Source organism: Passer domesticus, chromosome 1 (assembly GCF_036417665.1).
Source record: "Passer domesticus isolate bPasDom1 chromosome 1, bPasDom1.hap1, whole genome shotgun sequence".
Classification (NCBI taxonomy): domain Eukaryota; kingdom Metazoa; phylum Chordata; class Aves; order Passeriformes; family Passeridae; genus Passer; species Passer domesticus.
In genome coordinates, this window is record NC_087474.1 from 40,135,887 (window position 1) to 40,147,929 (window position 12,043).

At 37.6% G+C, this 12,043-nt stretch overlaps 1 long non-coding RNA gene across 1 annotated transcript in view; it reads left to right on the forward strand.

Annotated features, from left to right (window-relative positions):
* The first annotated feature begins 680 nt into the window (after positions 1 to 680).
* LOC135287799 (uncharacterized) overlaps positions 681 to 12,043 on the forward strand; it is a 73,727-nt gene continuing 62,364 nt past the window's right edge. Inside the window, exon 1 of the long non-coding RNA XR_010351314.1 lies at positions 681 to 817. This is a non-coding gene — a long non-coding RNA (uncharacterized LOC135287799). The remainder of the gene's footprint in view (positions 818 to 12,043) is intronic.

Genomic DNA, 12,043 nt, shown 5'->3' on the forward strand with positions numbered 1-12,043 from the left:
CTACATGAGATGGGAGAGGAACAACCACTTACACTTTCTGCGTCAGCTGTGTGACTCTTGTGGTTTAACCCCAGCCAGCAACCAAGCCCCACACAGCTGCTCCATCTCCCCCAACAATGAGATTACAGTGAGAACTGGTGGTGTAACAGCTTAGAAATTCCTGGGATGAGACAAAGGCAGTTTAACAGGAAAAGCAAAAGCTGTGCATGGAAGCAAAGAAAAACAAGGAATTCGTTCGCTACTTCCCATGGTCAGGCAGGTGTTCAGCCATCTCCAGGACAACAGGGCCCCATTACAATTACTCGGGAAGAAAAATGCCATCACTACAAATGCTCCACACTTCCACCTTCTTCCCCCATTTTCTATACTGAGCATGATGTCATAAGGTCTGGAATCTCCCTTTAGTCATCCTGGGTCACCTGTCCCAGCTTTGTCTCCTCCCAGTTTCCCATGCACCCCTAGCCTCCTTGCCAGTGTGGCAGCGCAAAAAGAAGAAAAGGCCTTGGCTCTGCATGAGCCCTGCCCAGGAATAACAAAACCATCTCTGTATTGCCAGCTCTGTGTTCAGCACAAACCCAAAACATAAGCCTGTAGTAGATACTGTGAAGAAAAGGAACTGTACCCCAGCCAAAATATTATCTCTAGTGTTCAGTCTCTTTTAAACCTCTCTTCTGGACAACAGTCTTGATCTGGGTAAATCTAAGGACTCATGAGGTAAAATTACAGAGTTCTCTTCAGCCCACAGAGCTCTCACTCGGGAGACAGCATGACTGTCTTTAAAACATGGAACTTGAATGACATCTTGCTCAAGTACCAGGTAATTAATTACACCAATCTGCACTTCATTCATGGTGAAATTTGTTTCCAATTTGTGTTGTTGCCAGCAGAGCTTCACTAGAACCATTGCATCCTATTGGTCAGGGGGTTTGCTTAACTGACCTTTTCCAAAATAGAAGTCTTTTACGGAAAATAACTTTTGAACAGCATTATTTACTTAATGGAAGAGTGAGCCAGCTACAATACCAATTACTTTAGCTCCTCAAAACATTTTAGAATCAAATTTAAAACTTGATTTTGAACCACAGATAATGTATAGTGTAAATATTAATTAATGGAAAGAGAATATCTTTGAATTAACTGTAATTAAAATGTTGAAAGTAATAGATATTTTATAAGTGAAGCTTTTCTGTTGTTGTTGTTTTTTAATTGTTACCTCTGGCCCTCTAACCTCCTCAGTAATCCAAATTAAATCATTCCCAAAAGACCTAATTAGGTCTTTTCCAATAAAACATAGTACAAAAATGTCAGGAATAACTTCTGCAATATGTTGGGTAAAGGACAAACACCCTTGTCAAAACAGGATACCTGGTCACAGCCACAGATCTCTCAGCACTCTCCTTTCACACACATTGCTGCCCAGATTAGAGATAGCCAGGAAGTGCGTGTTGTTTACTTGGAAGCTGGCATGAGAATTGCACTGATGTTCCAGCTCGCCAGGATGGAGAGGGGACGTAATAAAGAATGCAGCAATCATCCACAACTTCCCTCCCTCATCCTCCACAACTTTTTTGCCATTAACTTAGTTTACATTTAACAATGGGGGGAAAAAATAGTCATGTCATCCTAATCTTTTCTTTGTAATGGGCTTCAGTTTTGCTATGCTTGCTTGGTGTTGTTGGAGACAGCTTGGGTGGATTTTTTGTTGTTTGATGGGGTTTTTTCACCAGTTAAATTCTGCTTCTTTAGACTACTTTCCTCTGCCTCATAAAATGTTGTTCATTGGTGCTGCATTGTCAGGGGATCAGCATCCTGTGTTTGGAATTGGGTACAATGGCACTGACAATGTGTGTCCTCTGTTAAATTATGGCAAAATTCTATATTACTTGTTTCATGTATTCTCACACATGGCCTGTGAATTTACTCTGTAGAAAATGCTGCAGGCAAAGACCAGCCCTACAATGGCCATGAAAATAACATAGTCTATAGGCCTGGAAGTCAAAGCTTGGAAAGGCAAAGCTGCCCTTGATGGTCACTGCTGCGTGGTCTATTACTGTTCTGGGTTCTGGAAGCTCAAGGGGAGCACAACACCCTGGGCAAGCAGCCTTCACAAACATTTTCTAACACCACAGAACTGGGCCTAAAAATAGTGTGCTTTTATCTCCTTGTGCTTCTGGGTTCCATCTTTTTGATATGTCACCAAAATCACCCAGCTGGGCATGAAAAAGTGTCAGAAACATTTTCTCTAGCCGTTACATCTGCATGGAATAGACCCACAAGTTTGATGGTAGATCTATATAAACACTTGGAGAGGTAGTCATTTTTCTACAGTGGTCACTTTAAACAAACTTTGAGGGAAAAACCTGCCTCATGTCAAAATGCCAGTAACAACAATTCTGTGGACACAAATCCACAAAGCACAACTTTTTGCTTTGAATGACTAAAATTACTGAATCTTCTAGAAGCTGCCACAGAATGATGCAAATGACCTGATTACAAATTTTCAGCTCTGAGAGTCATGACTGGAGCAGGAAAATACTTTAAAAGCCTTCACTCCACTGTTTCACTGTCTGGACTCCAGCAAGATGCATGGCCCAAAGTCCTGGGGTAAGACATTCAAAAGAGTCTTAGCCCAATGTCTTGTGATAGCAGCAGGAAAAAAGTTTGCTTTTGAAATCACATCATACTTCTATTTTGCCCAGAGTTTAATAACAGAGAGAGTTAATGCAATACTTAATTTCTAAGTTTCTGACACTATTAACATACAGAACCAGGGATGCATTATGTGTAATATGTCATGTAAAGCTTCAGCAGAAGAAGAGAAAACATGTTTTTTTCTTTCATTTTCAAACCAGAAGATTCAAGTATTAACTCTTTTCTTTCACAGAGAAAACTCAAGGAAATTATTTAAAAATTTGGTATTTTGGGCTATAGCTCACAGGACCAAAGTATCTGTATAGAATTTGGTTTTATTTGGGTGGAAAAATACTAGCCCAAACCCCATTAAATCTATTTTTAAAAAAATCTATAGCAAATAGTTGCCTTTATACCCTAAAACGCTACTGGTGATGAAATATGTTCAAATCACCATGACACAATGAGTTCTGAGCTCAAATCATCTCTTTTGAAGATAAAAAGTTTCAAATGTGCAAAATATCCTGTGTATTTCAGATTGTGCAGTGCATATTCTTGGTTAGGGAAGCAGAGTACCCTGGTAGCTTGATGTGCATTAACATGGAAAGACTGTAGAGGACAATCTCAAAGTTGAGTTTTAGCCTCATCCAAAGTAAGGCATTGATGGGATTTCCCTGCTTTGAACTTGTACATCAAGGGACATAAAGGAAAATAAAGGAATTTACATGTATTAACTAATCTCTGGGCAGTTTGAGTAAAACTGAAGATGGAATTTCAAAGCCTGCTAAAGTCACTATAAATGTGTCTACACAAGAGATTATTGTTCCTTGAAAAGGAATTCAGATTAACTGTGAGAACAGAATCCTAAACTGGTGATCTAAGTAGTTACTCTTTGTGCAGGAAACATGGCCATGTTACTTCCCTTAGTCTGTGATTAATGGGATTCAGTCAACTTGGCTTAATAAAAATTGTTTGTATAAAGGCTGATTTTTTTTTAACAGCAGATTTGAAGACAAATTTCTGAAAGTGTCTTTTGAATGTCTTATTTTTGAAGAAGTTAAAGTGAGACGTTTCATGTCCCCATTATTTGAAATATACATGTTCTTGACTCTATTACCAAGAATAACCTACTCAGGTTCTTCTTTCTACTTGAAAAGCTATAAGGCATCTTAATGGGTGAATGAAATTTGGGATTGCAGGACCAAAGTTAGAAAACATTCATTCTCTGCTTTCTGTCTTCTCTTGATGAGATGATGGAAAACCAGGTACTTGGGAAGCATCAGGATCAGAAAATTACAAAGCTATTCCTCGAGCCACATTTGCTCACCAAATAGAGACTATTTAGAACTTTGAATTTGAATTGAACTTTGATTATTTCCACTCAAATTCTGAAGTATTATTGAAACAATAAATCAACTCTTTTTCATATCACTGCAGAATTTTCTTCCTTAGTAAGGATACTAATGCCTGCCTTGCTTTGTTTTTTTTTTTTTTAATGTGTTTGGGTTTCTTTGGTTTTACCTTTTATAATAAAATCAAAACAGAATTAAATACCATAATGATTTCTACACAAGTACTACTTTTAGTTTTGTTTTATTCTGATAACAAAGATTTCTTTTTCTGTAAGAGCATTTTATAGCTCCTTTTCAAAAAGCACAAATAGCATTTCCCTCCAAACCAGTTGTGTAAATTAACTTGAATAATGTGTAGGAAGGGCGCTGTTTTTGATAAATAAACCAAATAATTCTTCTCACAAAAAAAAGGTCTCTCTACTATCAATATATCCTACCTAGTACCAAATAACAATTCCCGGAACAAGGAACACTGATTCCCTTATTTAATTAGAAGAGTTGTTTCTCATGGGCACTTGTGCTGATTTATGAATACCTATTGTTCTTAATTTAACTACACATTCAGTTTTGCACAATGGAAGACATATATGCTCTGGCCTTGGTTCATTCAGTATACACACAAAACTTGAGCTTCTCTGTGTTTTACTTTTAAGCATCTACCAGGTTCTTAATTCTAGAAAACCCTGAGCCACACTAAATATTATTTTATCCAGTAATTCACCCAGGAAATCTGTGAAGAATGGAGGGGGAAGCATTTTGTTCTTTAAGTTGCTGAATGCCATGAAGTTTAATGAAGAGAGGGGTTTGTTTCAAGTGTTTTAATCAGAGGAAATTTAAAGAAACATCTAAAACTCAGAGGCCAAATTCTCCCATTATTAGCAATTACATAAACTTATTAAATGTAGGAGTAACAGAAAATTTTCAGCATGATTTGAATTTATTTATACCTCTTTGGTCTGTGACACAAAGTCTCCTAAAAACAAAGATGAGGTACTGGGGTTAGGATTGTTCTTCACTCTCTCCTCCTCTCTTCTTGCTCTCCACTCTTCTTCCCCCTCTTCTTCTCCTCATCTTCCCTCACTGTTACTCTGTCTCTGGTCCATAAAGGTGAAGGTTTACAAAAACAAAAAGCCACTCTGAAGAAAATACACTTTGTTTCTTTAAAAAAATAAAAGGTGGATTTTGGCAGTTGAGGATGTATTTGCAGTAAGCTTTTATAATTCTAGATAATGAATGTCAGGATCAACTACCATATGCCTATTTCTTCAAGGTAAATATAGATATTTTTAAGTTATGAAGAGGGAGAACAACAGTTGTAAGATTATTTAAATATCTCAACTTAGTTTAGACTTTGGGGTAAAACATTTTTCAGGCAAAGTTGCAAGAATTAGCAAAGCAAAAATAATTTTGAAGCAGTATAGGCTTGGGTGCACCAATCAAAATGTTTCTGATGCATTATAAGCATGATCAAAGCCAGGTGTGATTTATCTGTTAAAACACTCTTTAACTGCATTTTAGTGTTTCTGTCAACACAGGTTACAATGTTTGGTCTTCTTTGTGCATAAGGTAGCTCTAGACCATGATTTTCTCTTTACCACCCTAGTTAGCTCTGAGCAAAACTAAGTGTCAAACTTGATCAAGTTCAAACTCATTCTCACTGGTTTTGATGGCAACATCCACAACTGAAGCTTAGAACACTTCTGAGAGTAATGCCTGCTTTAGATTTCCCATTTGCCTACTGGCGCTGTGTTAGTTGAGAAGTGATTTGTGGACTGGGCATCTGATGGAGCCATTTGGTCCTCTTACACTCTTTCCATCTTTGTCTGAGTGGAAGCTTAGATCAAGTGATGAAATCAAGCATGCTCTATCAGGAAAAACTATTAATGCTGATATTTCTCTAAAATATTAAAGAAATGTAACTTAGCAGAATAGGAAATAGGAAATCATCTGTGCATCTTGTGTCAATGTCAATGTGATAGTTACATATCTCACCACTGGTGAGAAGGTTGTAGAGCTTCCTGCAACTTACTGCAGGGTTTTCCTTTCCTGCTGTTAGAGAACTCCTCCCAATGGCCGTCCTGAATCCTTCTTATGGAACTTCAGGCTGTATTAGGCACAGGGAATGGATTTTCCTTCTATTGTAGTAGCCTTCTGTATGTTTGACATACAGATTATCGACTCTGCCTTCTTCCCTACCCCATCCCCCTTCACTATTTAATCTTTCCTACAAGGTTGTGTTTTGAGAATCTCTTTTCCTTTTACCCTCTCTTATTTTTTGTGGCTCCTGAGTTGAAATTTGGGCACAGGTCTACCACTTCACTCAGCACATACCAGCAGCTGACAGAAAATGGGACTTGGCTTCCTATGTCTTGAAAATTGCTTTATATCTGTCCCCCAGTATCATATTTATAATTTTTCTTCCAAACAACATGACACTGTTAATACAGTTTTTGAGGCACTATAAACCTCAAACCCTAAAGAAGCCCCATCTAATGAGCTACTCCTCCTATTACTATTACATAGTTATGCAGTTAATTAGTCTTATTTAACTGCATGTCCTCTTAGACTTACATCCTATGTTTTTTAGGTAATTTCTCCAACTGACAGGATCACTTTGGATCCTAATCTGTCCTCCAAGGAACTCACAATTCATCCTAGAATATTGATGGGGTTTTTTCTATAATTGCTGTATTTTCACTAATTTAAAAAATGCTACTAAACAGGATTTCTTGTGGGTGGCATATTGGTCTAGAATTCCAGAAGTCCTGAAATACAAGTTCATATTTTCCCTCAAGTTTTTGTGAAAAGTACTGTGTAACAGATTTTTAAATGGAGCAGCATTTTAGTTCCATTTTCCTTCAATTGTCATTACCTGAGGTATTCAAAATTGAAATTGGTTTTAGCTGAATCTTCTTCTTTTCCAGTTTCCAAATGGACATCAGTTTCTTTGCTTGGAAACTAAATGTAATAATTCCTATCCTCCACAAAGAACCATTTTAGACATTTGCAGTATTGCAGTTTCAGCAGGGACTCTGCTATTAAATGTAATATGGTGCAGGAGTAATAACTGTTACTAGAAAACACTCTAAAAATTCTTCCTGCATTTTGCTGATTATTCTTTCCAAAACAACAGCCTACCCATGAGTTATGATCCACTTCTCTGAGTGAATGTTGCTATTTGTTTTAGAAATCTACATCTATTTAAAACAAGCCTTAGCTCAGTTTGATTTACTGAGCATTTAGGCCCCAAAGGATGCATAGTCAATGCATTCCATTAAAGTACAGATACACAAATCTACTGACAATGACCAGAATTTGTTTATTGCTTGTTACATTTGCAGCACGGGTCTGGGCATTTGGGCCTTTGGTTTCTGCTACTGATTGTGTGTGACTGTCAGTAAATTATTTAACCTTTCTGTACTCAAGTTCCCTTAGCTGGGCATTTTACCAGCCTCAGAAGGGTATTACAAAATTGAACTAAGAACTGGCCTTTTGAGTTCCTCAGATAAAAAGTGTTGTCTAAGTGCCAAGCAGTACATAAAATCTGGAGGGACCAGGCTGACATTTAGGATGTGGTTCTCATTTTCCTTACTGTTGAGCTTCACTAACTTCAGCAGTTATTTCTGCTATTCATTTTCAGACAAGAATCACATCCTTTGTATTTAAGGGGTAAGGAAGAATTGTTCTTCCAACAGGCCCATTCTGTCAGTGGGTAAAAAATGGGCAAGGGTTTTCTGTTTGGTTTCCCAGTGAGGAAGAAACAGTTGTAACAAAGTATGCACATATTTCAGACCTATTCCTGTTTAGTTTAAAAATTAATATACTTCTTGAAGAAGAGATGGATCAGCAAGGGCAAGGGCAGGCCCTTCATTTCGTATACCAGTACCTTTACTCCTCTGCATTACCTTGGGCATAGGAACAGTCTGCTAGTAGCAGCTGCTGAGGGCAAATTTAGGTCTTCTACTTCCATTTGACTCCTCTTGCTTTCAGCAGGGAATTGAGCAGCAGAAATGAAGGGCATGGCAGGCTGCTCTCCTTCACAGCTCCATGCTCTCATGGAGAATTCTTTAGGAACCGTACTCAGGAAGAGATTACCCCTTGGCAACACTTGCAGCATTATCAGTAATAGCAATCAAGGCCTTATTTGAAATAAATCTACAGTATTTTTTTTCTTCCAAGATCATATTTCTGTTAACTTCAGTCTCCTAGTAAGGTTTCACTTTTTATCTTCCACACCAGGCTAAAGGTACTTTTCCCTTTTAAGTCCTTTGTGATTCTTCTTTTGTATTTTCTCCCCTCTTCTTTGACTTGTGTGCAAACACCTTTTAACTTTCTCCTGTGGTATTGTCCAGCCACATTCTAGGAGAACCTAGTCATGCAATTACAACACTAAGATTTGCTGAACAATTGCAAGTGTTTGGTTTTGTTGCCTTTTTTAATAATACAATTTCGGAAACAATGTGTCACCTTCATTCCTCAGAAACTTCTGGATAAATTTGTATAACTTTTAGTTTTATATTATTTTATTGTTCTTCCAGTTCAATGATTTTTTTTTAAATTGGATGGGGAAAAGCCTACAAATATGAAACCTGAGATTTTATTCAGCAAAACAGGAAATACTTGGAAGTTAACATTATAATTGCTAAATTTGACAGGGGTTTGTTCTTCTCAAAGACTTCTCCAGTCAACTCAAGACATGAACCCTTTCACTCTTTACTGTACACCAAATCAGTGAATATTTATTAGCATTTTTTCAGTCATACCTCTCAAAGCTATAGTGTTTCTGCCTCACACATTATCACAAAAGTATTGTTGTGCATATCCAGCTAGACCATAGGTTACTTAACTTCTTTATAAATCTGTGTCATCCTGGACATGTTACTGGAATTCAGAACCAAGAATAGCAGCAGCATGCCTTCTTCTGTATTAGATATGAAAGAAGATGAGGGCAGGGAAGTAGACAAATGTTTCCACCAATTAGGGAGGAATTTTTCAATAACTTACATTCTGTTTAGCTGTAATGATCTGTGTGTGTTATTGGATCCATGCCAGTGCCATTTCCTCTAACAATTGAAATACAGGATTGATTGGATCAAGGCTAATAATATGCTCATTTATATAAACATATACTCATCATTGTTCAGTGTTATTTTTAAATGGTTCTGAGCCAAACCAGGAGCTTTTAGAGGCAATAAAATACATGGCTTGTCTAAATAATGCAGTCCTTTCAAAAGAGTTCACCAGAAATGAATTTATTTATTTTGTTTACAGTAAGTTCTAAACAAAGATATAAAACCAGTTATTTTTGGCAGCTGACATTCAGATACTCGAGACATTAGCATTGACAAAGGGCTAAAACTTAGCTTAAATATGTTTAAATTATAAACTAGTGAAGATTTTATGTTCTTTTCTACAGCTTCAAATAGACCAATCAGTTTTTTCACCATGATGTCATGTACTATTTAATAACCTATGAAATAACTCCAGTATCCTTGAGGAATGGCAATATCATAGAAAAAAGAGAATAATCATGAATCCTGCCACCACTGACAGGATTCTCTATGTATATTCTTTACTACTGGGACATAATCTGTGCATTTTTTTAACATTGACTGTGTTTTCTATCTGCTTACAATTTACTTCTATGTTGCTCTGTGTTAAATTGACCAAACATCGGAATTTTTTTTAACACAGCACTTGCCAGAAAAAAAATCAAAGTATTCTTACTTCATGTGGAAAATCTTCTTACTTCACATGAGTACACACCAGTAAATTGAACTATAGAAATAATCTGTGTCCCTGCAGATTGTAAGATTACCAGACAGAAAAAAAATGTATTAACTCATTTCAGCTTCATTTTTTTAACCTCAACCTTCCAAAGTGTTTCTCACTTCAAAAAGTGCTAATAAATGCAAGTAATGACCTTTCTTCAAATTAACTTACAGGGAGTCCTGGTTGAAAACTCTGGCTCATTTTTATCACAAGGGGTATCAGCAACCTGATTAGTCATCGATAAACATTTTTAGGATTTATAAAAGATGAGCTGGGTGATATAAAGGAGAAGCAGTTGAGTTAAACAGCAGCTCATATGGCAGAACTGTATCAGCCAGTATTAGAGGAGACTGACTGTGCAGGCTGTGAAAAAGGCTGGCAAAACTGCATCCACTGTGCTGATTCTCCCATCCACTGAGCTGTGATTAACACAGTTCCATACGAAGCTGGGGGGAAAAAAACAGGATTTAGTAATATCTGCAAAACATATTGTTCTGAAGGAAAAATAGTCTAGTTTGGCTGATGGGTCTAGGGTAGGTGCCAAGACAGCTAAATCATAAGTTCTCAGGCACTCCTGGGAAAGAGTGTGGAAAGTCCCCTGATTTTATACAGTGTGCTAAAATAGTTCTTTTGTTTGCATCATGCTAAGGTTGAATAAGATACCATCTGTGCTGAGTTTTACATCTTATGACAGGAATAATGACTATAATTGGTCTGATATCAGCTACTTCTACTCATAAAAGAGATAAAGATGGGTATAACAGCAAAGCAGTCCTGGATAGGTGCCCAGTTTTGGGTCTTGCCTGTAAAGGTTCAGAAAATGCAGTAGGACTCTGCACAGATTGGAGGCAAGAAGCCATTGTCTCTAATAATTACTTCAAACCTTTCTAATTAAAAAAAATTAGAAAGACTTTAGAATAGTAGTGCTTGTTTCTCATGGAAAGAAGGCACAAATAATCACAGATAATGTACATATGAGTCAATTAAATGTCCCCAGCATTGGCTTTGAGGCCAAACAGCATGGAAAAACCTGTCCATACTGTTAAATTCTCTGGTTCTCCGAATCAGGTGTCTGCATCCAAACTTTTCCCGGGCCAGTGTCAACTTCTGAACCGAGCCCAGGACTTTTTCAGGATGGGCTATCAGCCTCGGGCCAAAACTGTGCCTGGAAACATTACAAGTTAACAGCATGGATGATTGAGACAGAGTGTCCAGGACTGTTCCTGGCCCTGCTGCATTTACTGCTGTAGATGTAGTCTGTGTGCTTAGGTTTCACTCTGCTTTTGTGTCCTCTATGTGTGACATATGAACCCCATCAATTTAGAATTTGATGCAGAGATAGAAAGATTGACCACACCAGGTACCACAAGGATGGCAATGAAGAGGTAAAATAAAGACTGTTTAAGAGACAAAACCCATTGTGTGAGTTACACCTCACATACATTCTAATACACTCTCTGTCTTTCTAGTTTGGGCTTTTTCATTATTATTGGCTGTACTGCAAAGAGTGTTCATGAACATATATTTGTCATTCAGAAAGTTCATTCACTTATGCCAAATATGCAATAAGTGAAAATCATACTCTTAGTGCATGTCTTCACCCCCTCAAAAATTTGTTACTGTAAACATCTCACCTTGTTCCTGCTTTTGAGATCCTTGAGTAGTTAGAAACTGAGTTCACCAAGTTGTAGCTTAGTCCACATATCAGCATGCATGAAATCAGTGTATATGACATCAATATGTAGAAATTATGGTGAGACACCGCTACTAACCTCTGATGTTCCTTTTGCAGTTGTTTGTTTGGATTTTCTGTTAGCTTAAGTAGTTTAATTTCACCAATATCTTGGACATGGCTGAAAAAGGCAGGGTCACTTTAGCCAGAGCTAGGTTAGGACTCTGAGCAGAAAGCTACAGTCACATGGCAGTGGTGTAGGGAAGAGATAGGCAAAACTGTGGGAGGGGGATCAGGTGATTTGGTGATAATGTAAAGCAATAGGCATATAGGTTTTTATTGGTAACCGTTAGTTTTGCTTAAAATGGGATTGTCCTTGGAAAGTTACCCCATGTTACTTTATGTTTCAAGGCTGTATGAAAGCTGGCAGGGAACAAATTTCCAAATACCCTTTGTGCTGGCAGGCGGGTGGTGCTGGAGCTCCAAGTATTGCAGAGAAGTGGACGCTGCCCAGGCACTACGTCCTGCCTCCTCTAGGAATCTGAGCAATCTGAATAGCAAAAGTGAAGTGCATTGTTCAAGAGACAAATATGTGTTCCATGCCAACACAGACAGG